At 42.5% G+C, this 26,809-nt stretch overlaps 1 protein-coding gene and 1 pseudogene across 1 annotated transcript in view; one reads left to right on the forward strand and one right to left on the reverse strand.

Moving 5' to 3' along the window:
- Nedd9 (neural precursor cell expressed, developmentally down-regulated 9) overlaps positions 1-26,809 on the forward strand; it is a 180,142-nt gene that overhangs the window by 91,134 nt on the left and 62,199 nt on the right. The gene's annotated exons all lie outside the window — the stretch shown is intronic.
- Positions 1,034-1,953, reverse strand: LOC110308233 (superoxide dismutase [Mn], mitochondrial pseudogene; annotated as a pseudogene).

The raw sequence follows: 26,809 nt of genomic DNA on the forward strand, positions 1-26,809 counted from the left end.
TTATTGCTCTGTAGTACAACTTGAGGTCATGGATGGTGATTCCTCCAGAAGTTCTTTTTTTTTTTTTTTTTTTTTTTAGTTGACAACATTTTTTTTATTAACAATCAAAAACACTCTGCACTTACAATAGGAAAATAAACGCTTCTTTGATCAATAATTAAATGAAAACTACCCAGAACCTTCCAGGCCTTTCAGCAGGTGGCAGACATCAGAAGACAGATGTTAGCTTGCTGGGATCAGTATGATAGCGTTTTGCTGTGATTTATTTTAAAATATACCTAACAGCTTTCCTAACAGTAGTTTGACTGACATCACAACAGAAAAAAAAAAAAAACAACATTTATACCTAGTTTAGATATGACCTACACACACCACCTAAGTTCTAACTATGTGGCTTTGATGTTTTCCATAAAGGTGCTCAGCAGAAATTCAGATCTCACTGTAGACCAAGAATTTCATATGCAATAAGGCAATTTCTGAACTCCAAAGTTTAATTAACACACAACAGCTCAAGCAGCAGATACTACCTCAAAGGAATTGCTTCCTTGTTTCCCTCCGGTGTTAATCATGCCAATGTCTGTTAGGTTCAACCACGACTGAAACACATGCTGCTGATCTAGTTTTACACACACACACACACACACACACACACTCACTCCCGGATGAACAATACCCATTTCACACTGTTCTTTCAGAAGAAATGTCAGTTTACTTGCCTCTATTTTAAAAAAGACAAATAACCATAAACAAAGACTACTAGGTGATGTCCACTAAATGGAGGATTACTTACAAAAAATAGCAATTTTTAATAGAAAAGAGAACTGTTTGGTTCTCTATTTCACTATTCAACAACTCAGGGGGCAGGGGGAACAACTCAACTTTTTTTCTAACTGCAGTAGAACAAGATTACAGACTCTCCCACAGGCCCCCTCCAAAACAGAAATGAGATATTTCTGATGGTCTTATAATGACAGCTATAGCATCCAAGCAATTCAAGGCTCTAACGAAAATGTGCAATCAAGAGCAATTCACACAGAGTATGCGCTGTTCTCAAACAGTTGCCTAAGAACAGATTTAATTAAAATAAGAAATTATCATAGAATTATCAGGTATGTGGAAAGACTTCAATAAAGACTGCAGCAGCTCAGTCACAGTGCTGCAATGCTCTACACTACTATAAACCAGCCAGGAGCCTGGCACACTCAATGTGGCCGTGAGTGAGGCTTCACTTCTTGCAAGCTGTGTATCTTTCAGTAACATTCTCCCAGTTGATTACATTCCAAATAGCTTTCAGATAGTCAGGTCTGACGTTTTTATACTGAAGGTAGTAAGCGTGCTCCCACACGTCAATCCCCAGCAGCGGAATAAGGCCTGTAGTTCCTTGCAATGGGTCCTGATTAGAGCAGGCAGCAATCTGTAAGCGACCTTGCTCCTTATTGAAGCCAAGCCAGCCCCAGCCTGAACCTTGGACTCCCACAGACACGGCTGTCAGCTTGTCCTTAAACTTCTCAAAAGACCCAAAGTCACGCTTGATAGCCTCCAGCAACTCTCCTTTGGGTTCTCCACCACCCTTAGGGCTCAGGTTTGTCCAGAAAATGGTGTGATTGATATGTCCCCCACCATTGAACTTCAGTTCAATGAGTTGTAACATCTCCCTTGGCCAGAGCCTCGTGGTACTTCTCCTCGGTGGCGTTTAGATTGTTCACGTAGGCCGCGTGGTGCTTGCTGTGGTGCAGCTGCATGATCTGCGCGTTGATGTGCGGCTCCAGCGCGCCATAGTCATAAGGCAGGTCTGGGAGGCTGTGCTTGTGCCGGGAGCCCGCGGCACCGGCCACCGGGCCCAGCCTCCTGCCCGTGCTGCACGCCGCCCGACACAACATTATGGAGGGTCACACGGCCGCTGCTCTCCTCAGAACACGGCCGTTCGCTCGCAGGCGCGCGTCTACTCTGCGGCGTCCCCTCCAGAAGTTCTTATATTGTTCAGAATTGTTTTGACTATCTTGCGGTTGATTGTTTGTTTGTTTGTTTAATATAAAGCTGAGAATTCCTCTTTCAAGGTCTGTAAAAAACATGTGTTGGAATTTGGATAGGGATTACATTGAATCTGTAGATTACTTTTGGTAAGATGACCATTTTCACTATCTTAAACCTACTGATCCATAAGCATGGGAGATTGTCGCGTCCCACTCGGCCAGCAAGAAAGACACAACCACCGGTTCTTCTTCTTTTTTTTTTTTTTAATTACATCTTTTCCTCAATTACATTTCCAATGCTATCCCAAGAGTCCCCATACCCTCCCCCCTACTTCCCTACCCACCCATTCCCTTTTTTTTTTTTTTTTTTTTTTTTTTTGGCCCTGGCGTTCCCCTGTACTGGGGCATATAAAGTTTGCATGTCCAATGGACCTCTCTTTCCAGTGATGGCCGACTAGGCCATCTTTTGATACATATGCAGCTAGAGTCAAGAGCTTCGGGGTACTGGTTAGTTCATAATGTTGTTCCACCCATAGGGTTGCAGATCCCTTCAGCTCCTTCAGTACTTTCTCCAGCTCCTCCATTGGGGGCCCTGTGATCCATTCACTAGCTGACTGTGAGCATCCACTTCTGTGTTTGCCAGGCCCCAGCATAGTCTCACAAGAGACAGCTATATCTGGGTCCTTTCAGCAAAATCTTGCTAGTGAATGCTATGGTGTTAGCGTTTGGATGCTGATCATGGGATGGATCTCTGGATATGGCAGTCTCTAGATGGTCCATCCTTTCGTCACAGCTCCAAACTTTGTCTCTGTAACTCCTTCCATGGGTGTTCTGTTCCCAATTCTAAGGAGGGGCATAGTGTCCACACTTCACAATATGTACTTACTGATAAGTGGATATTAGCCCACCGGTTCTTCTTAATGCAGTTTTACTCAGGCAGCTCCTCTTTACAAAATCCCCCAGCCTCTCTGGTTACAAGTGTTTTTCTCTCCACTCCAGCCACAACCACTCCCCCACCAATTACCACAGGTCACATCACCTCACCAGGCAGGCTTGCTCAGCCAATCAGGGATTGGGGGCGTGCCATCCACCAAACATGGGCTTGTTTACTGCCTGGAGTAGATTTCTATCCGGCTGGCCAGGAAGTCCGGAATGGCTCCCCACAGGAGATCTTTCTATCTGATGATATCTTCTTCAATTTCTTTCTTCAAGGATTTGAAATTTCTGTAATACAGGTCTTTCATGTGCTTGTTTAGAGTTACACCACGATATTTTATATTATTTGTGACTAATGTGAAGGGTGTTGTTTCCATAAATTCTTTCTCTACCCATTTATCACTTGTATAAAAAGAGGGCTATTGTTTGTCTCTTTGATTTAATTTTATATCCAGCCACTTTGCTGAAGTTGTTTATCAGGGGCTTCAGGAGTTCTCTGATGGAATTTTGAGGACTGACTATGTATATCACTCCAGAAAAGTGATACCTTGACTTCTTCACTTCCAATATGTATTTTCTTGATCTTCTTTTGTTGTCTTATTGTTCTAGTTAGAATTTCAAGTACTGTACTGACTAGATAAGGAGAGAGTGGGCAGCCTTATCTTGTGGTTTGCGTGAATTTTATTGAGTATTTTTATGTTGATGTTAAGTGAATTTGGACTGAAGATCTCTTTCTTTGTTGAGTCTTTGGGTGGTTTAGGTATCAAGATAACTGTAGCCTCATAGAAGGAATTAGGTACTGTTGCTTCTGTTTCTATTTTGTGGAATAGTTTGAGGAGTGTTGGTATTAGCTCTTCTTTGAAAGTCTTATACAATTCTGCACCTGGGAGATGGTGAGATGGCTCAGCAGTTAAGAGTGCTGACTGTTCTTCCAAAGGTCCTGAGTTCAAATCCTAGCAACCCACACGGTGGCTCACAACCATCCGTAATGAAATCTGATGCCCTCTTCTGGAGTGTCTGAAGACAGCTACAGTGTACTTACATATAATAAATAAATAAATAAATAAATAAATAGAATTCTGCACTAAACTCATCTGGTCCTGGGCTTTATTTGGTTGGGAGACTTTTAGTGACTGCTCCTTAGGTGTTATAGAACTGTTTAGATACTTTACCTGATCTTGATTTAACATGAGTAGTGGTGTCTGTCTAGAAAATGATCCATTTTGTATAGATTTTCCAGCTTTGTGGAATACAGGCTTTTGAAGTAAGACCTAATGGTTTGTTTTGGGTTTTTGTTTTGTTTTGTTTTGTTTTGTTTTGTTTTGTTTTGTTTTGTTTTAATTTCTTCAGTGTCTGTTGTTATGTCTCCCTTTTTATTTCTGAGTTTGTTAATTTGGATCCTGTCTCTGTGCCTAGTTAGTTTGGTTAAGGATTTGTCTAGCTTGTTGATTTTTTTTTCAAAGAACCAGGTCTTGGTTTTGTTGATTCATTATATTGTTCTCTTTGTTTCTAATTGATTGATTTCAGCCTTGGGTTTGACTATTTCCTCCTGTCTACTCTTCTTGGGTGTATTTGCTTCTTTTTGTTCTAGAGTTTTCAGGTGTGCTGTTAAATTGCTAGTATGGCACCTCTCCAATTCCTTTCTGAAGGCTGCAACCAGCATAGCACAGCCCTAGAAGCTCAGTTTTCCCCTTCAGTACTCGAGTATTCTGTGTTACTCTACTACCATTTTAAAATAATACAAATTATCTAAACCATATTCAATAAACCAAAGTATACTCCCTAAGGCATTCTTGGATTTTATTTGAGAATTCCATTCGTGTGCTCAAGGAAAGGATAGCTTCTTATATTTGGAAAGATTTTGACCTTGTCAAAGAATCAGGCCAAGAATTCAGTCCATCTACTCTTTAATATGTACATGAGACACTTGTTCTTTACAGGATTAGACTGGGTGATATGTCACAAGCCATGTCCAGGCTTAGTTCTCTTTAAGAGGCCTGTCTGCAGAAAGACAGAGCAGAATGACTGTAGCTGAAATGCAGTCACAGACGTCAAGGGATACTGCTTTCAGAAAGAGCAGCTGAAGGTGGAACCCGAAAATGCTGGAGTTTTAATATGGAGTCTGTTTGAAGTCATGAACCAGGCAAGGTATCCCACCATGTATATGGTTTCTTGAAACAGATGCTATAAAATTTGTTGGGCTGACAGTAAGATCTCTTCTCGAGTACAGCCATCCTTCTTTTGTATCTGGGGTTTAGCTGCTGGCTCAAAGGGCTGTGTGGTCCTTAAGTGAACAAGGTAAAGATCATTTCCTACACACAGGCCAAGCAGATCCAGTCTTGCTGCATTAACTTACTGATGAATGGAACTGTCAGTTTCCCAAGGATGGCTGGGCATCCTTGACCACTTGGAATTGAGATCAGAGACCCCCTCAGTCAAGGTCACTCAAGTTATCACTGGAAACAACTACCCTTGGTTGGATTTGCACAGCTGGTTACAACTCCATTCTCTGTCCTTTCATTATATCCTGAGTTGGTTCATAGTTTGAGAGTCTAATTAGAAACCAATATAAAATGTTAAAGAGTGTTCTTAATAAATATACTTGGGTAGACACCCAAAAGGCTGACATAGGGGGGATTGCTAAAATTTGAGCCCAGCTGGGGCCACAAAGTAAGTTCAAGGCTAGACTGATACACATAGCAATGCTCTGTCTATAAACAAACTAGCAACCACACACATCCATAATGGCCAAAACACAAAACAAAACGAAAACACCAACTCTGAGCTTTCATATAGAAAATGGAAGCCTCTCCTTGAGGTTCAAACTAATGAACAGACTAACCATCTGTGTTAATAGCTTCTTCGTTAAGGTTTTAGGGTGGAGTTTCTTGACATCACCATGGTTAACATTCAGTTCTTTGTCTCATGTTAGCCTGAACTTGAAGGACTGCTATCTCCATACAGCTCAAGAAAGTAGCTATTAAGGGATCACCAGCTAGATGCTTTCTTATCACTGTGCTAGAAACAATGGAAGAAAGGAATGATGTATATTGCTCATGGTTTCAGAGCACGAAATACCTCATTCAGAGCAGGTCTTCCAATTGTTGTCATAGAATATTCTCATTGACACACAAAGAAACACCCAAACAAAAGAAAAGAAAGTAAGGCTAAAGTAAGGCTAGACAATTTATTTTTGTAAAAAAGGGATTGCTACAACCCAAACTAAGCTAGCAAGCAGCACATATGGCCAAGGTAGCCTCTGTATTTATCCCTAACTCAAAGTAGATCTTGGCTACTCCTCACTGGCTGAGGTTCAACCTCACAGTCTACTCCTGATTGGATAATTTGGAAAGCAGCACAAAGGAGATGAAGAAAGAGGAGACTGCTCTGAGCCATCAAATTTGGAGAAGGCAGCCAGGCCTTTGCATAAACAAAAGTTGGGAAAGATTTAAAGATTACATTGCATAAGAGTTTTATAAGGCTGGGGAGATTTATGGAATATTTTTCCTTGAGCTAGCCACTTTTGATACATAAAAATGAACATTCATAATTAATATTCCTTAGAAACTTCTTGACAGACATACCTAGAGATGGATGGGAAAAAAAAAACTTTCCTGATCTAACCAGCTGATATTAACTGTTCACACTCTTCCCCCGAAAGAGAAAATATTTATGTAAAACAAAGTTTTGAGAGTTTTGTTTTTGTTTTTACTTTTACCTTTGAAACAGATTCTTCTTATATACCCCAAGCTTGCCTCAACCATGGAATTCATATTCCACCCCAGTCTTGGGGTCACAGGTGTGTGCCTTCATGCTCCATCAGTTATTTGAGTTTTTTGTTTGTTTGTTTGTTTTGTATTTAGTTTTATGAAACAAAGTCTCACACTGTAGCTCACACTGGCCAAGAACCCACTATTGATTCTAGGTAGAGATTATACTCACAGAAATCCTCCTGCCTCCACCTCTTGAGTGTTAGAATTGGTTAGCATGAACCACCAAGCCTGATGGGTCATTGTAATTATCAGTTACTTTTTTTTATTACTGTGATAAGACACCATGACCAAGGCAACTTATAAAAGAAAGCACTTAATCTGGGGCTCATGGTTCCAGAGGGTGGTAAAGACCATAAGCATTGTGGTGAGGATCATGGTAGCAGACAAGTAGACATGGCCTGGAGCATTAGGTGAGAGCTTACATCTGACCCATAAGCATGAGACAGACAGTCAGTCAGTCAGACAGACAGACAGAACTAACTGGGAATGTCATAAGCTTTTGAAATCTCAAAGTCTACCCCCAGTGATGTACCTCCTCCACAAAGGCCACACCTCCTAATCTTTCCCAACTTGGGACTTAGCATTCAAATATATGAACCTATGGAGTTGGGTGGGATAAGGGATTCTCATTCAAACTACCACAGTGTTAGAATTCTATTGGTTTGCTAGGAAGAACGAAGTATGGTTACTGATGGGATTCTATAGCCTGTGATAGAGATGTTCTCCCTCTTCCTTCCCAATCTACCCACTGGAACTTGAAAACACCCTAAATTAAATGGGTGCTGACTGCTCCTCACCTATAAGTCACCACAACTGAGCTGCACAGGACACACAGGATGTCCCTCATTTCCTTTCCTCTCTTTGTTGGTCTTCTTCTTTTTATTAAAAGTGGGTTATTTTTTATGTAAGCTGTTCTGAAACTCACTATATAGGCAAGGCTGGTCCTAGACTTTTGGAGATCTGCCTCCTGAGTGCGGGCATCAAGGATCCAGTGTTGTTTAGTCCTCTTAAAAAGAGCTGCTGTTTCCTCTGGCGAGACTCACAGAGAAGACAGACCATGCAAGGAAAAAACTTCAAAGTTAAGATTTGACATATAGTTTTCTAGTGAATGTGTATCAATTTCACATGACTGCCAAGCAAACCATTCAAGTCAAATCACCCTGGTTTGGAAAATATCTACCTATAGTTACATGTAACCCTTGCACCTGTTTTCTTTAGCTGCATTTCCCCACAGTTGTTTGGTGTCAATTCCATTTTAAGTGAATCTATAGTCCTGAATTCTTTATTTTAACTCTTTTTTTTCTAACCCACTTCAATTGGTTTTCATGACACAGTATTGGCAAAAAACAAACAAACAAACAAACAAAAAACCACTGATACTATTTCATGAGCTGTTGAATTTTAATAATACCTGCCTATGCTTTTCCTACAAACTCAGAAGAAGGTCACATTCCTAGCAGCCATCTCTGTTTTCAAGCTCTCGTGGACCCTATTCTACCACACTGTAGCTGGGTGTCACTCTAGCTGTGACCTCTGTCTAGAGATGCTCAGAGAATCTCCTGGGAATGGATTCCAATTTAGACTATACTACTCATTAGGTATATGGTTGTGGGAAATTTGTTTTAAAACTTCAGTGTACTTAAAACAGGGAAAAGACAATACCATCTTCATAGGATCAAATCATGTGGTTGAACAAAGTCATATAAAACTAATGCCTTTGACAGGACCAATGTGATGGGATCCCCTTATATTATATAGCCTAGTGATATCATAGACGCCATAGTTTGTGTGTATGCTCCCTGCATGTTTCCTTTGATGGTTAAATCACACAATTATGTATTTCTTAGAATGTGTCCCCCTGCTGTGACTCATGACTGTGCTATCAAAGTTCATACCTTCACCTTACACTTACTTTTAGTATTTTTAATAGATTTTCATCCTGAGGCATAACATATTAATAGAGTTCCTGATACATGCTTTATATTACAACATTATAAAATACCTCCTTGTATAGAGGATTACTCTAAGGTGCAATTTCAGCATAATCTAAAAAAACAAAACAAAACAAAACAAAAAATGTTAGCTACTAAGCAATATGGTCTGTTCAGGCACTGTGAATGCAGTCAGATTTAGGTGGTCGAGAGTGCATGAGGATAAGTAGGATGGTGTTTCTTGAAGACCATGGAGATATTCCTGCCTAGAAGGAAATGGTCCTGGTCCCAGAAGAGTGTTTGAGATAATCATAAGATAATAAACTCCTAGTTATTTTACGAGTGCATTTTTAGAATGGATAAGAATATTAAGAAGCAGTAGCCAACATCAAAGTAAATGGGGAGAAGCTGGAAGCAATCCCACTAAAGTCAGGGACTAGACAAGGCTGCCCACTTTCTCCATACCTTTTCAACATAGTATTTGAAGTCCTAGCCAGAGCAATTCGACAACAAAAGGAGATCAAGGGGATACAAATTGGAAAGGAAAGAAGTCAAACTATCACTTTTTGCAGATGATATGATAGTATATATAAGTGACCCTAAAAATTCCACCAGAGAACTCCTAAATCTGATAAACAGCTTCAGTGAAGTAGCTGGATATAAAATTAACTCAAACAAGTCAATGGCCTTTCTCTACACAAAGGATAAACAGGCTGAGAAAGAAATTAGGGAAACAACACCCTTCACAAAAGTCCCCACATAAAACCAGAGACACTGAAACTTACAGAGGAGAAAGTGGGGCAAACCCTCGAAGATATGGGCACAGGGGGAAAATTCCTGAATAGAACAGCAATGGCTTGTGCTAGGCAAAAGACACCATCAATAAGACAAAAAGGCCACCAACAGATTGGGAAAGGATATTTGCCTATCCTAAATCAGATAGGGGACTAATATCCAATATATATATAGAACTCAAGAAGGTGGACTCCAGAAAATCAAATAACCCCATTAAAAATGGGGTTCAGAGCTAAACAAAGAATTCTCACCTGAGGAATACCGAATGGCTGAGAAGCACCTGAAAAAAATGTTCAGCATCCTTAATCATCAGGGAAATGCAAATCAAAACAACCCTGAGATTCCACCTCACACCAGTCAGAATGGCTAAGATCAAAAACTCAGGTGACAGCAGATGCTGGCGAGGATGTGGAGAAAGAGGAACAACCCTCCATTGTTGGTGGGATTGCAAGCTTGTACAACCACTCTGGAAATCAGTCTGGCGGTTCCTCAGAAAATTGGACATAGTACTACCAGAGGATCCAGCAATACCTCTCCTGGGCATATATCCAGAAGATGTTCCAACTGGTAAGAAGGACACATGCTCCACTCTGTTCATAGCAGCCTTATTTATAATAGCCAGAAGCTGGAAAGAACCCAGATGCCCCTCAACAGAGGAATGGATACAGAAAATGTGGTACATTTACACGATGGAGTACTACTCAGCTATTAAAAGGAATGAATTTATGAAATTCCTAGGCAAATGGATGGACCTGGAGGGCATCATCCTGAGTGAGGTAACCCAATCACAAAAGAACTCACATGATATGTACTCACTGATAAGAACCTTAGAATACCCAAGATATAAGATACAATTTGCTAAACGCATGAAACTCAAGAAGAACGAAGACCAAAATGTGGACACTTGGCCCCTTCTTAGAATTGAGAACAAAACACCCATGGAAGGAGTTAAAGAGACAAAGTTTGGAGCTGAGACGAAAGGATGGACCATCTAGAGACTTCCATACCCAGGTATCCATCCCATAATCAGCCTCCAAACGCTGACACCATTGTATACACTAGCAAGATTTTGCTGAAAGGACCCAGATAAGGACCCAGAAAGGAGCTAGAGAAAGTACCCAAGGAGCTAAAGGGGTCTGCAACCCTATAGGTGGAACAACATTATGAACTAACCAGTACCCCCAGAGCTCCTGTCTCTAGCTGCATATGTATCAGAAGATGGCCTAGTTGGTCATCAATGGAAAGAGAGGCCCATTGGTCTTGCAAACTTTATATGCCTCAGTACTGGGGGAATGCCAGGGCCAAGAAGTGGGAGTGGGTGGGTAGGGGAGTGGCGGGAGGGTATGAGGAACTTTTGGGATAGCAATGGAAATGTAAATGAAAAAATACCTAATTTAAAAAAAAGAATATTAAGAACATGAAGAAAGCATTCTCTAGTATAGATTAGGATCCTCAGGGTCCCCCATGGGTAGAGAGAAACTGTAGTGCACTAAGGCAGAGTAAGGATAGAAATGGGGAGATGTGGCTCCCCAGGACAAAGGCAGGGGTTCAGGGTACTTTGTCTTCTCCATTGATGGGAAGAATACGAAGGATGGAGTAGAGGGTACCAGAGTCCCTGGGGTGTGCAAGGAAGCAATCTGCTCTGTTGCTGTTGAGAGAGAGAGAGAGAGAGAGAGAGAGAGAGAGAGAGAGAGAGAGAGAGAGAGAGAGAGAGAGAGAGAGAGAGAGAGAATGTGAACTGTGGCATGGCCCCATGTCTGGACAAGAGGTCCTGGCCCAGCCTGTCACCTCATCTCTAGATACAGACTATATAAAGATAGACTACTTTCCGTCATGAGTAAGTTTTGAAGGGACACAAATTTATGGAAATACAAGTTTAACTGTGGATTACCAATAAGAATTGAACTTGCTTGCTTGCTTGCTTGCAAGGCATTCGTGGGGTTCTGCCTATCAAGAGAGGTTACAAGTTTCCTGGGTCAATGTCCCAGACAAAAATGGCACCTATTGGAATAGACTTCCAATCTAACCAAACTGTGATCTCATGATGTCAAAGGCCAGGAATGTGAATTGGGGTGGGGGGTGAAAAATAACAGCTTGCTTTCACTTTCCAAGCATAAGCCAGCCAGTCCAAGGCCAGCACTCTGCAGCTCAAAGGGACATGCGTGTGCCAGACGGATTAAACACTAAGGGAATCTGATATGCACACTCCGGGGAGGGATTTTTCCACTACTCTCTAATCCAATGAAGCCTGGCCTGGCAAAGACAGTTGGATTGAAAGAGTGACTAAATATGCAGAGTCCTTGGAGGGCAGAATGCAGACGGTCTACAAGGCGAAGGCATTTTGCCTTCAGTCTGTCTGGATTCCTAATATCTCCTGCAGACTATTAATCATGCAAGCCAGACTCTTGAACCTCTTTGAATCATTTTACATTCAAAATTCTTCTTACCAAAACAAAGCTACAAAACCCAGCCTGGTTATCTGAGTTAAATGACTTTCAAACGATGGTTGACAGGGAATATGTGACCCACACTGACTGTCTAGTTTAATAACTTTCAAATGGACTTTAAATTAAAAAAGAAAACAACAGTGCTCACCATCATATCATGAAATCAGAATTAGGAATTAGCCAAGGACGTATTGTTCATTTCCTTTCAATTACCCATTAAAACACCAGTCACCCCAAGTTTTAGCCGTCAGTAATACTAATGGAAACAAAAGTATTGTTTCTATAAGACAATTTCTATCAAATTTTATTGAGTGCAAATTTGACCCATAGTTTACATGTGAATGCTACCATTTTGCGTTTTAAATATCTGGTTTTATGAAGCAGACACAATGATTTATGAAGCCATGCCTACCTGGAACCCTAGTGACCCTGGCTTTTTGTTCACCCGTATGCCCAGGATTTCCCAGCTTTCTCTGGTTTCATTCTCTTAACAAATCCATGCTGTGTGAAACCCAAGTTTTCTCATTTTGTTTTCCTGGGATGTGTGGATAGAAATGTTTTCCTCCAAGAACTTTATCCTGGAGTGACAATCGAAGCCAAATTGAAGCTGTGGACCCTGGTTGGTATCTAGACTCCAAAGCAGTCCTAACCACACCACACACACACACACACACACACACACACACACACACACAGAGAGAGAGAGAGAGAGAGAGAGAGAGAGAGAGAGAGAGAGACTCCAGCCACATATAAATGCCTAGGTTTGCTTCCGACAGAAAATTTGGGAAGTGAACAAAGACTGAGTTTTCCCCAGAAAGGAAAAGCTGAGTATCTACACCTCAGGGCAGGGAAGGACTTGAGACCCATAAACTCTGCATTGCACAAGCTAAAAGGCTGGGCTGGTTGGTGTGAGAGATCAGATATTTAGCCAGGTAGGTAGAATGGGACCACCAAACTGTCACCCTGGTAGCTGCCAACATCTCCAGGACGCCAAGAAGTCAGCTTTTAAAGCAGAACCTCTCTGGTGCTGATTTTGTTTTGCTTTGTTTTGCTCTTTTTCAAGACTTCTTAATTTTCCTCTGAGCCTCCAAGGCAATTTGAGAGCTAAGTTCACATGCCAAGCCAACAGCATATAAACCGTGGTCCAACAGACCAAAGGGTTTCACTATCACAGACCTTTCTACATCTGATCTAGACACACAGTCTAGTACCCCTGTGTGTGTCATTCCATAATGCTTATAGCTTTTATCTCGTCTAATTATTTTTTTAAAAAAATAATCGCTTGGATGTCAGATAATGTTAAGGAGTTTGAGAGATGCTTCAAGTAAAAATTTCCAGAAGGAACAATTCTCCAAAAATGAGTAATAAATTTGATGACCTTGAGGTGACACAGAATGTACACACACTGCAATGATGACGGTGCCGTCCTCCGTGATTTTGGCACTGGGCCAGGGTGATCTTTTCCCTGAATGGATTTGCAGGTCTGCAAATACTGCGGATGTTGAGGTAAAAGTGATGTGAATGTCCTAATGACAACCTTAGAGCCTGAACTCTCTGCCACTTGAGCTCTTAGCATCTCTGCCTGTTGTCATCAAGACCGCCATACTGCCCAGGGTATGTGTCTCAAGTTTTAATTAGGAAAATTAAACTTACAATTTACCTGCTAAATTAAACAGTAAATTTAATAAAATTCAAAAATAAAATTAAATACCTACTAATATTACTACTATAAAAAACATAGTGACACCTACTAAAAGGTGGGTGTGCTTTTCAAAAGCAAGGTTCACATTTATTGTTCTTTGGATACATGTTGTTTACCTTTCCCTGACATGATGCATGGCGAAGAAAGGAGCCTCGAGGAGTATGAAGGGAATAAGTTGAAAAATGAGTCAGCTCATGTGACTGGAAAGACAGATGGGTAGGTGACTATTAGTTTGTGGAATGTTATCAATTTACTTCCATTATTGGATTTTATCATAAACTAAGACTGCAGAAACCCGAGTTCAAGCCATGCATGGTAGCCCACGGTACTCAATGCCAGCACTTGGGAGGCAGAGGAAGGTGGGTCTCTGAGTTCGAGGCCAATCTAGGTGAGTGAGACTCTGTCTCAAAAACTCAAAACAAAACAAAAGCCAAACACCTGGGTGCAAATCCTGGCTATGTGGGATCATTGACAACGTTATTAAATCTCCCAAAGGCTTGGTGTTTGCCATCTGTAAAATGGGGATAATAACTCCCCACCTTTTGCTAGTGCTGTGAGCCTTTTACATAAATCAAAGACAATAGGGAATCTGAAGGTGCAGGTAAACTAGGAAACACACACAAATGTACATTTATGTCATAATCATTAGTACTGCTAATAGCAGTCTTCTGGGACTCTGGGACCTCAGCCATCCGAATCCTGCCAAAATGAAAACTACCACAAGCCACCACAAGTCACATGTCACATCTGCATTTACTCTTCCAAATGGCTTCGATTTTATAGTAATTATAAAATAATTCATCACATTTTGTATTTTGTCACCACAATGAGCAAACAAAGACATGATTACAATTTGAAAATTAGAGAGTGCTAATCTCAGAGGAAATGCTTTTATAACACACACACACACACACACACACACACATGTGTACATAGATACACACACTCATGCATGCACACACTCATGCTTGCACACACACAGAGACACATTTGTTTATACACACATACAAGTGTACACAGATGCACGCTCAGGTGTGTACACACACTCATGCACACATGTATATACAGAAACACACTCGGGAGGCATGCACATATATACACACATACACACAGACCACCAAGTACCATTTTAGCACTGAAAATGATTGTGGTAGGTGTGAAAACACACCCTTAAAAAGCAGAAATAGTTTTTTCTTCTTTGACTAGCAAACTTTCTGTGACTTCTCTTCTGCTTTCTTCTCCTCCTCCTTCTTCTCCTTCTCCTTCTCCTCCTCTTCCTCCTCCTTCTGCTTCGATATTGTCCTCAGCGAGCTTACCAGAGTGTCAAAAAAGTCCCATTATGTAAGACTTGTCACTTCTGTTCACTAAGTCAGTCCTGGTCATTAAATACCCAGGTCTGTGCTGGCAATCATGGGGCAAGGAACCCTGATTTTAGCATCGCTCTCCTCACCCTTGTCCATCAGTGTTCATTTACTAGGTCCTTATGTTCATTGTCTCTTTCAGTCTTGACAGTACCCTCTTAAAGTTCAACCCCGCCTCACGAAGGAGCACACCGAGGCTTCAAACGACCAAAGGCACACAGTTCCCTACAGCATTGTCTAGATACAAAACCAAACCCACCTGAATGTAAAAATCCATGCTTTAAGCACCTCTCTGGACTGCCTGCCCAGGTGGTTTTATGACAGGGATTGTGGATGTGTTGGGATAGAGACCAGCCGGGAGGGGGGGTTGCAGAGAGACTTGTGGAAACTCCTCAACCCAGGTTTGGTACTCTGTAAATTACAGTGAACCTTCTAACACGTAATTTCTAATCCATTTCTATACATGGCCCCATTATGCTAGGCAAGCTGGAATGGTGTGTGTGTGTGTGTGTGTGTGTGTGTGTGTGTGTGTGTGTGTGTTAGACTACTGGGGATTTAGAGTCTTTGGCACTGAATTGTGAGTATGCCAACAAAATTCCATTGCATACATGGTCCACTTTGTTAAGTAATTATTTGTGTCTGGAGATCTTAGACTAAATTATTACACAACATACCAATAAAATTGGGCTCAGCTCTTTTGTAAGACTGATGTTAGGGGAAAGACCAAGCTCACCTTGAAACTGCCCTCTGTCACATCAAGCTCTGAAGCCCTATATGATACCAAATACCTCCCAACGTTTGGGAGGTTGAGGCAGGCACACACATGCACACACACACACACACACACACACACACCAACAAGACACTGTAGTGTGTATGTGTGTGTGTGTGTGTCTTGTATGGTTTCCATTGCTTCTGCAGACAATATATATGATTATGAAATTGCTTTCTTTAAAGACTCTTGGGAGCAGCCATTTCTACCCCTCCTCCAGGTGGCCACTGAGACTGCAGGGTCTTCTAGGGACAGTGACCTGCAGCAAGTGTCTGACTAAGCCGGCTTCAGGCATTTGTCCTTCCAGGTGTTTTGCTCTTACAAAAGAGCTCTTCCCTCAAAGCTCTGAGATAAGATGACACCACACAAGAAGCCTTGGGCTGCCTGAGGCTCCCATTTTGCAAGGTTTCTCAGTCTGCCTGGGGTGACTGGAGTTGGGAGAAGAAATGGAACTTTCTCTCTTGGTGAGGACTCAGGCTCTACCTGAATTCAAGGCCAGGTTCCGTTTTTTCACCCTGAAGTCAGCTCAGCTCCTTAACAGCCATTATTCAGGTTTGCTCATGAGTCCTTCTAGAGCCCTTCAGTTGACCTCACAGAAAACCACAAGCAGCAAGCACCAAGAGCCCCCAGAGAGGAATGAGATGTACAGGCTATGGCAGCTCCTGCAGTGTAATAGTGTGATGCCCCTCCCCGCTCCGGTCTCTGATGAGCTCTGCCTCACTTTGAGACATAGTCAGCTCTGATGAGTCCTGTCACCCCAGGGCCTTCACCCTCTGGCAGCATCTACTGGCCTTGCTGCTCTCCCCCAACCTCCTCCCAGACAGAAATGTCCCCACACAGTCACCAACGCGTTGTGACCTTTGTGACCTGTGGTCCTTCAGACCCTGCAACATTCAGTCCGCCTACCGAGAGAACTTGGGTGGCGGAATGCCCTCTGAAACAGGTCACAGAGGAAAAAGAAAATAAAATCTTCAAGTGATGTGAAAATTCGATGAAAAGGAAAAAAAAAAAAGAAAGGAAGGACGAAAGAAGCCACAAAACCACTTCCCTTCCAATTCTTGATACAGGACAAGAGAGCGTCAGACTGACTAAGGGAAGTTCAGAGAAGAGCTTTCACACCTTCTCCAGAAGAACCAGCTGAGGCACCAGGGCCCAAACGCTCTCAAGAAAAAAAATGCTGATGTTGAAGACATGTGGCTTGTGCAGTCCTTAACCTCCCCTTCCTGGCAGGTGCTACCTCAGAGCATCCTATAGTCTGATGCTCTGAAGTCTGTGAGAGGGTATTAACATTAAGAAAGTGGCTGTGCATGTGCAAAAATGTTGGTGTGATGTCAGAGTCTGTCTTCGTTGTGGACTTTGGGTTCCCGTGGTTTACTTAGAACAGGGTCTTAGTGGCTTGCACTCACATAGCCTTTATAGGGCCTCTGCCTTCTGTGCTCTGTCTCTTACCCAATAGCCTAGCACCATAGAGGGTTGCTGTATGGAACTGTGAGCTGGCTCTCATGGCTTGCTGTGAGTGAGGCTCCGTACCAGTCACAAAAGCACCACATGCTGATATGAGATGGGCTCAAGGACACGAGTCTATGGGGCTGGAAACAAATAACAGAGACAGAGATACAAAGACAGAGAAAGGGTATCAGTATGGTGCCTCGCCATAGATTTATGCTGTCCACCAGGGGTGGGAGGCTCCTGTAAGTTTGCACCAAAGATGCAATGCCACCTAAATAAATTCCTGTCTCTTGATACCAGAAATCTGTAGTGAAGCCTCTGTTACATCCAGAGTTGTAGTTAAGTGTTAATGCCTGATCTAAGACTCACTAAACCAAAATGCTCTGGAAGATGAGCTGAGAGATAGTTCACTTGGTAAAGTGTTTGCTGAGCAAGCATGACAACCTGAGTTCAATAACCCAAATCCACACAAAAATACTGGGTACAGCATGCACATGTAATCCCAATACTGGATATATATATATATATATATATATATATATATATATATATATACATATATATATACACATACACACACACATATATATACACACATTTATATATACACATATATACATATATACATATATACATACATACATACATACATACATACATAATACACATAGGTATATTCCCTGGGGCTCGCTAACCAGCCAGCCCAGCCTAAATGGCAAGTTCTAGACCAATAATAGACCCTGATTTCAAAAATACAGTTCTGACTGTATTTTTCTTATTTTCTATTTTCTTCTGACCCCTATAACCCATAAGCAAACAGATATATGGGCATCCCCTCATGAACACCCACCCCGGACACACACCAGAACCTGAACTTCTTAGCAATCCTTTCGTGAGTGTAGCCAGCAAGGGCAGAGGAGCCTCTGTGGAGTAAGTGTGGGCAGGAGAATTGCCACAAGTAGGTCAAGAGTTGCAGAACGATGCTGCCCACTACTGCAAGCACACTTGGCAGAAAGAGGACCAGTGGAGAAGATCTCAACAGGAACAGTCTGGATCCAGAAGCTGATCTTCTCCCTCTGGCTCTATCTCCAGGGCTTGGCCTGTTAGGAAGAACACAGAGTAGCTGGCTTGTGAGCCAGTCTACCTTCTTTCCCCTGGCCTGCTGAGGTTGACATAGCCCTGTGGGGGCCGCTGAGTTCAGGCTGGTACATGTTCCATGCCTTACCACCCTCCAGCTAAACCCAAAAACTGTAGCTTGTGAAATCCCGCTTATTCTGCTGAGCCAAGATTCAGGGTTCATGTATTTACTGAACAGTGGCCCCATGGAGCTACTTCCATTGTATGAGGAGATGAAATCAGCTTTTGCTTGACCAGGTAACCATTGTTACTGTTGCTCCCTACTTACTTGTCTCTCAGATATTTGGCTCCTTTACCATAATGGGGATACTGGTGGTCAGTGTCAGATCAGCAAGTGCATACCTTGGCAGGAACAAAGAATTGAACATCCAGGAAAGACAAAAGAGTTTAAAGTCTGGGAAAGACAAAAGAACAAGCTACAGAGAAGGGGAAGGTCACAGGTTTATCCCTTCTGTATGAGCGGAGCCCCAAGGCTTGAAGCTGGATTGTATGTTTTATGGGATCCTGGGTCCTCCTGTCTCCCTTGTGTGTAACCAACTCTCCCACAGTATTTACTCATTTGACTGTATGGTCCTCCTATCAGTGCCAGAGTCATCAATATTGTCTTAAAGGGTGGGGCTGAATCTATTTTAGTCTTTTTCTAGAATCCATGGAAGGCTGTGTGTCACTGCATGTGTTCTCCAGGAAGAAGGAATGGACTTTGGTGGAAGCTGTTAGCATACTCCCACAGAGAAATAACATGTCAAAACCATTCCTGGCTTTCCACACTTAAAATTTTGTCTTTGAGCCATAGCAAAAATATTAAAATAGAAAGTGTTTTTGAGCCTCTAACATTCAGGCTTGAGTTCAGATCTAAAAGAAAGCCATTACCCCTACACACACACACACAGAGAGAGAGAAAGAGAGAGAGAGAGAGACAGAGAGAGAGAGAGAGACAGAGACAGACACAGAGACAGACACAGAGACAGACACAGAGAGAGAGAGAGAGACAAAGACAAAGACAGAGAATGTGTGAGAGAGAAGTTTTCTTGGAGGTGCAGGATGTTTCAAGCAGAAAAAAGTAAAAGGGAAGGCATGTACCCTGGTGTGGTTTGCCTTTCAGAAAAAGCAGCCACTACAATACATCCTCCATCCACCTCCTGGAAGAGGCTGGCATCTTGCAAGCGAGATGTCTTGTTGGACATCATTAAACATCTCCTCTCTCACTGTCTTGCAAGGGAACATTCCAGACCCCCTGCCCCTTTTTTTAGTTAAGAAGCATGAAGGTTTGGCCTGATCAGATAGATTTGTGTAAGCTCAGGGGTTACTCCCTTCTGTGAATGAGCAAATGAGTTGAGAAACCATCGCACTGAAATCTTTGCATTTTTACTATAACGTGGCATGGTCTGGCACACCCTGCTTCCTCACAATGGAGAAGCTTATAAGACTCAGATCATTAAGATGAGCTCAAACATTCTCTTGTCCCTGCGGCTTCCCTAGAAGATAATGTTTGGTTCCTAGGCGACCATCAGGAGAGCGCAGAGAACACCTGGCACAGCAGGCTTGTTTTATTTTCCCAAAGGGAGGCTTTCTTGGTGAAGACATAGGAGAAAAGCAAGGTGGGGAGGGGAGAGGAGGGAAGGGGAGGGGAGAGGAGGAGATGTGTTCCTGTTAGTTTGTGTCTATGTCTACATTTTGATTGAAATATTAACACCTTGTGCATATGGTTGACAGTATTGGTCTAGGGGTTATTATTAATAATAACAAAATAAGACATGAAGTCAGACAAGTTCGGAGGCTCCAGGGAAGTTGGACAGTTGTTTCTTATATGGTTTGACCCCTAGAACCAAGTTACTCATAACATAAACTTTATCTTTTAAAGAGGTGCTTTCTTCATTCTTACTTTCTGAGATGTTGGTTTCTTCCGTTCATCATTTTCAAAACAAACATGATGGTGACGGCTCTTGCCTCAAGCCAGCCCTGTTGGGAACAGGCATGGCTGTGCCCTCGCAGCTTCTTTCTGATCTCCACAGTGCTTCTTTGACCATGGAATGGGGTAAATCCAGAAAGCATGGGAAAAGGTCAACTCTGGTGTCCAGGGTCTTTAACGCCCATTTGCAGTGATTCATGTTTTAGTGCCTATCTGTGAAGATGGGGGTGTGCTGTGCGAGCTGGCAATTTATATTCCTCTTTAATGGCACAGAAGAGACCACCCAGACCCGATGAGAGCTGCAGATGCAGACCGTGGTGCTCGGTGTAAGCAGAAATCAGAAATGAGTTGGTGTGAAATGGGGACACAAACCCTGGCTCCAGTAGTCTCATGGGTACATGCTATCCTTCATTTGACTGGCATCCCCTTTAGAGCTGCCAAAGCCCTTTTGGATTTTTGTGTTTGTCTGTATTCTCAGCTGCCAATGATCTGGAAAGTTCCTGACATGCTCAGGCTAGAGAAAGTGAGAATATCCATCATCTCTGGCCTAGCTTCCCAGACACTGGACTGAGTTCCTGGGACAAGATGACTAAGAGAGCTCAGTGGATATAACGGGGCTTGCCACCACCTAAGGACTTAAGTTTGATCCCCAGGTTCCACATGGAGGAAAGAGAGAACTGCCAACTGCAAGTTGGTCCCTGTCCTCTACACATAAACAGCAGGAAAGATCCAAACTGGAGAGACAGACAGGACTGCAATGTTCAGGCTAGGTGATGCCAGCTCCAAACAGCACAGGAAGAACAAAATAGAATGTGGGTCTCACAGGAGTCAAATAACACCCAGGCTGAGACCCTGGGGCAGACACAGAAGCGACAGCTATACTTCTGCATTTAAAGTCAAAAGCAAGCAGGACGACCAGAGGGAAGCACACACTCAGGCCAAGACATAAATCAGTACAAAGACCTCAGTGTCAAGCCATCAAGGGCAGCTAGAGTTCACGGGGTCTTCTTCTTCTAGACAACAAGAGGAAAGGTCAGCATCCATCATCTCAGCTTGGCCTGTGCTCCAGGTTGCCTCATCAGACTGTTGCCCCCAGAGTAACTGAGCATCAGTGCTCCACGTCAGCAGACAGGAGCCCAGTGAGCGGAAGGGACTGGAGTTTGATTGGAGAACCTTGCAGTCCGATCTGAACTGGCTCCTCTGCCATTCACTGCCCAAATAGAATTCTCTCATGGGCCTTATTCTCCTTCTAAGGAGAAAGGGGGGAAAAATGAAACAAACATGCACACCATATAAAATAGATGCCGCAGGATAGAGTAGTTACATAGGAAGACTGTGATTTTCTTCTGCAATGTGATTGGCTATGTTGGCACTACTTACTCAACTCCCCCTGGACTCCAAAGGCCCCTGTTTCTTAAAGCTCAGTGCTTGGACCTCAACATAGATATCCCATTAACTAAAGCCAAGGGATAAGAGAAAGGTGAGTTTAATAAATGATTTTAGGACCACCACAACAAACTCATATTTATGGTCCCCCAAACCACTGCTTTTTCCTGAAATGTCAGCATGGGACTGACTATTACACAGATTTAGATCAGTCTGTGTTGATCTAAATCAACACAGATTCTCTGTCTTGAAGAGAATCAAGATCAAGATAATACAATGAAAGACAATATTTACTTTTTATGTGACTTTGCTTTTATAGGATTGAACTTGCTCTGTCCTCTGTAGCTTATCTATTTAAAAACAAAAAAACAAACAAACAAAAAAAAACAAGTGAAACAGCTGTTTACCTCAGACCTCATTGTTTCCTTCCAACAGCAAGCTTCAGGAGATGTTTTCACATATGGAAAGTTGGAAAGTCCAGCCACCGTGCCCAGAGAAATCAAATTGTCACCCCTGTGATTTGAAGTTCAGAATTAGAGGTGAAAGCATGAAGGAGTTGGCAGGTGCATGGTTTCATTTGCAACTCTAATAAGGAGGTTCATTTTAGGGCCTTGTTAAATGGACAAAGAAGAACTGATACATTCTGGGATAGTGAGTGCAAGAAAGTCGTTAGGCCCCATTCTAGAATCTCAGGACAGAATTCACAGTCCATCCCCTGTGTGTTCATCCTGTCATGATAAAGCTGAAAATGGGGACTTGATGTAGCGGGCAGATCTGGGATCTATGGAGAAGCCATCTCATTGAGTGAATGGCTTGTGAGGGAGGGGAACCAGAAACCTCCCTGGTGGTGGCAGCTCTGCCCTTCCTGCTACACTGCACAGACCTGGATCTTTTCCCTTTAATGTTTATGACACTGATGAGAAGAAGAGATATTGGAAGCCATCCTGATGGGTGGGTAACATGTGATGACCCCGGCAAAGCCAGCATCATAGTGTGTCAAATTAGATTAGGCTTTGGCTACTGTGCTTGTCACATGGTCCTAAGGCTCCTCTGAGCCAGCAAATCACAACATTTACTTCGCAGACACCATGACCTACAGGGATGACAGACAGGCAGGCAGGCAGACCATGCACAACCAGAGTTCTTTTTTTCTTCTAGTGTCAACTGTTTCCTTTTCGCCTTCTTATGTAACTTCTACTCCTAGATGCGTGTTTGACTCTGTCTTCAGGCACACCCTTCCAAATGGACATCTATTCATATTTTAATTAGTGTAGACTGTTAAAATATGAGACCATTGCAATATAAAACAAAGTTTACTTGAGCAAGGGGAAAAAAATCATCCTAGGACCTGGCAGTACTTCAGACCAAAGAAAGTTGAGAATGTCCCCTCTATCAAGGTGGATGACTCCTTTCACAACCTGTTCATACAACCTGCTGCCTTTTCTGACTTTCATGAACAACTTGGCATCTCAGACTCCTACAACACAAGAAGAGAATCATTCACAGTCAAATCTAAATCTTTAAGACTCGGTAAGTGTTTGTTTTAGAGATGCCATCCAGGGTTTAGAAAAGACCCATGGTGGAGAATAATGTGTGTGTCTAAAGTCCGCAGACCTGTCTATATTTCATCCAAAAGCATTTCAGACAGACATCCAGAATAACACTTAACCAAATGTCTGGGGCCCAGCCACACTGACATATGGATTAACTCAAGAGTATAGTCATTGCTCTCTGGACAGTGGACTGTGGAAGGATCCTGGATTAGAAGAAATCCTTTCGCTTAAAGGGGAGGGCTGATGCCAGTGGAACTCAGGAGAGCATCACAGCCTAAAGACCAATCAGAAGAGATACAGGGATCTGGCACAAGAGACTGGCCCAGTCCTCACAATGTCAGGGAGATCCAGGTACAAGAAGTTGGGCCTCCCAGGACGACAGTGAGGCCTCAGCATCCCATCAAGGAAGTTACCAGAACAGAGGAGGTAGATCAAAGGAGTTCTGGCACCAGGAAAGTTCAGGGTCCTCTGTAGCCTGGCCATCAGCTTCAGGATAAACCTGGACTGAGGGCTGTGGTGAACCAAGGGCTCCTGTAGCTTCCACAGTACAGAACAGAAAGCTGCAGTGGCCATAAATAGGCTAACAGAAGAGAACTCCTGTGTTGTCCTGCCTGTTCGGCCAGAGGAGGAAGCACAGTGCCTGTTGCTATTTTCCTAGTGACTGTCGGTAGAACAACAATTTCCTTATTAGACTATTTCTCTCAACCAGTTTAAAGATGTATGGACAAGCTGGAAATGTAGCTAATGGTAGGAGACTCTAGTAGTATACAAGAGTATGCATGGCCCTGGCTTTGATCCCCATGACTACACACACACACACACACACACACACACACACACACACATATAGTTTGATCATCCATGGAGTTCAAGGGCAATGCCAAATTATTAAGCATGGAATGTCATGCCAGGCTAGCTTCAGTGGAGTCCTTGCCTTGTGGGCTTGATCTGGGCCATCACCACCTTCAGCATTTGTGATGTAGAATAATTAACTCCTATCTGATGAGTCTTAGTGGAAGTTGGGTAACCACTTAGCTACATCTGGCTCTGGGGTATCTCCTTGGTGCTTACAAAGGGGTCATGCTCTTGTCTCGGCTGAACCTCATTCCTCTTTTCTTTCTGAAAGCCCTCTAAAGCATTGCTCACGCTGCCCACAAAGTTTGCTTTCCTTCTCCGTATTTTATTGGGATGGTTGAGCTGTTTCACTTCATTTTCTTTGTCAAGTGTTAGCTAGATACATGTGTTCATGCATCTGACGTATATTTTTAAGTATACAGAAAGAAAAAAAAAAACACAGCCAGTCTCACGTTTGTGTTTGGCTTTGAAACTGAGTTGAATGCAAAATTGCAGCTGTCTCTAAACAGAAATGAGATGAGTTGCCAAGGGCTTGGGGTACAGATGGGGAGTGGCCCAGACCAGTAAGCAGTCTCATTCCAAAGAAAAGAAAGTGTCCTGAAAGTAGATCCACCTTTGCAGACCCTGCAAGAATAACTGAATCATATACTATATAAAGGTGGATTTTATGTGTGTGGATCATATCTCAATAAAATATAATTTGCTATTGCCTGCATCAAACAGAGAATTGACTACCTTTTTGATCAACTATTGTACAAAGAACTTGCTGGCCACAAGGCACAGATGGGGTTTATGGTGGAACATAGTAGGTGGGTTGGGGCTGATCATAGCATTCATCGGCAAAGGCCACATGAAATTTCATGGAACTGGAGCTGAGGCGTCATGGAGGGCAGATGGACCTGAACCATTGATACAAAAGACAAGCATTCCAAAGAAGAATCCAGGAGGAAAAAGGAGGCCTCGGTGCTCTCTTTTGATTACTGTTTTAAATTTTCATGTCTTTTTACGTTGTTTCCAGGGACAGATGGAAAGAATGCTGTCTTTAATCTGTTCTATATTGTTGTCTCGGAATATCTGGAACCCAATGGTGTGTGTGTGTGTGTGCGTGTGTGCGTGTGTGTGTGTGTGTGTTAGGTTGAGTTGGGTTCTGAAAGTGCAGCTGTCTATTCCTGCTCAGCTGAGGGGAGGCAGGTGTGAGCAGGAAGGAAAGGGGGCGAAAGTTCTGAAAAGGCTAACCTAGCCCCCTTTCTCACTCCAGTGAAAGAAAATGAGTGCAGACCCTGGTGGTGCACCTTACTGGCCCTGTCACCTTTGTCACTGTCACTCTGGGGACAGAGCCTCAACACGAGCTTTGATGGGACTAGGCCCATTCCAGCTGCTTTGTTGCCAGGTCACAAAGTCTCCCTGCAGAGGATGTGTAAGCACACACAGCCTGAGCCCCAGCACTGAGGCAAACAGAGAGATTGTTGGGAAGGCAGCATCTTTTTATCCGCCATGCCTTTGGAGGTCATCACTGCAAAGAGCTGCTTGAACTCCGCTTGAGGAAAATGAAACCTCTTTGTTTTAAAGAACTAGACTGAGCCAGGCTGAGGGGGAGCGTTTCCTGGGCAGCCATCTTGGTTTCTGTGGGTGTGAAGTGAAAACCCTTACTTCCTGCAGAGAACAGAAACCGAAGGAGCACACTGAGCCCAGTGACCTTTAAGAATGGCTTCCTCAGCTGGGCCCATGCAGGTCAGAAAGGCTTTGGCCAAACTGTGCTTCAGAGGCCTTGACTGTTCAGTGCAGTGTCTTGAGGTGGTTAACAAATAGCCGTGCTGAGTGATGTGGCTAAACTTAACGCTAGAAGAACTAAAAAGAAGCTCAGTCCTGCTGGGGAACAGAGCTCAGGGGTAGAGCACTGCTCAGCTTGTGCAAAGCCCAAAGTTCAAAGCACCTGAAAATGAATATGTGTTACGACATGTGTGAGTGTGTGTATACGTGTATTTGTCATACGTGTATATATGATATACTTGTATCTATATTATAAATGCAAGTGTATATATGTGTCAATGTTATATATGTGTATGTGTATTTGTTATATGTGCATATACAATATATGTATATATTATAAATGCAAGTGAATATATGTGTCTATATTATATATGTGTATTTGTTATATGTGTATATATAATATACTTGTATCTATATTATAAATGCAAGTGAATATATGTGTCTATATTATATATGTGTATTTGTTATATGTGCATATACAATATATGTATATATTATAAATGCAAGTGAATATATGTGTCTATATTATATATGTGTATTTGTTATATGTGCATATACAATATACTTGTATCTATATTATAAATGCAAATGAATATATGTGTCTATATTATATATGTGTATGTGTATTTGTTATATGTGCATATACAATATATGTACATATTATAAATGCAAGTTAATATATAATATGTGTCTATATTATATGTTTGTGTGTGTATATATATATGTAGGTCTGTGTGTGTGTATGTGTGTGTATATATATATATGTATGTATGTGTATATATATGTATACATATATATGTGTGTGTGTGTATATGTGTGTGTGTGTGTGTGTATAATTTCTTTATTGAAAGGCTAAGGTTGTGGCTCAGTGGTTGAGTTGTCTTGCATACAGAAAGGCCAGAATTCAATCCCTAGCATCACACAATAGATAAATACATTTCATTCCTGGAGCCTGAGGGGAGTCTGCCTTTGCCTCTCTCTCTGGAACTGTAGGTCCCTGTGGAACAAGTCTTGGAGCATGGACATGCAAATAGCCTTGAGGTCCCATCAGCCTGAGCCA

Source organism: Mus caroli, unplaced genomic scaffold, assembly GCF_978045245.1.
Source record: "Mus caroli unplaced genomic scaffold, Mus_caroli_1 scaffold_15, whole genome shotgun sequence".
Taxonomy (NCBI): domain Eukaryota; kingdom Metazoa; phylum Chordata; class Mammalia; order Rodentia; family Muridae; genus Mus; species Mus caroli.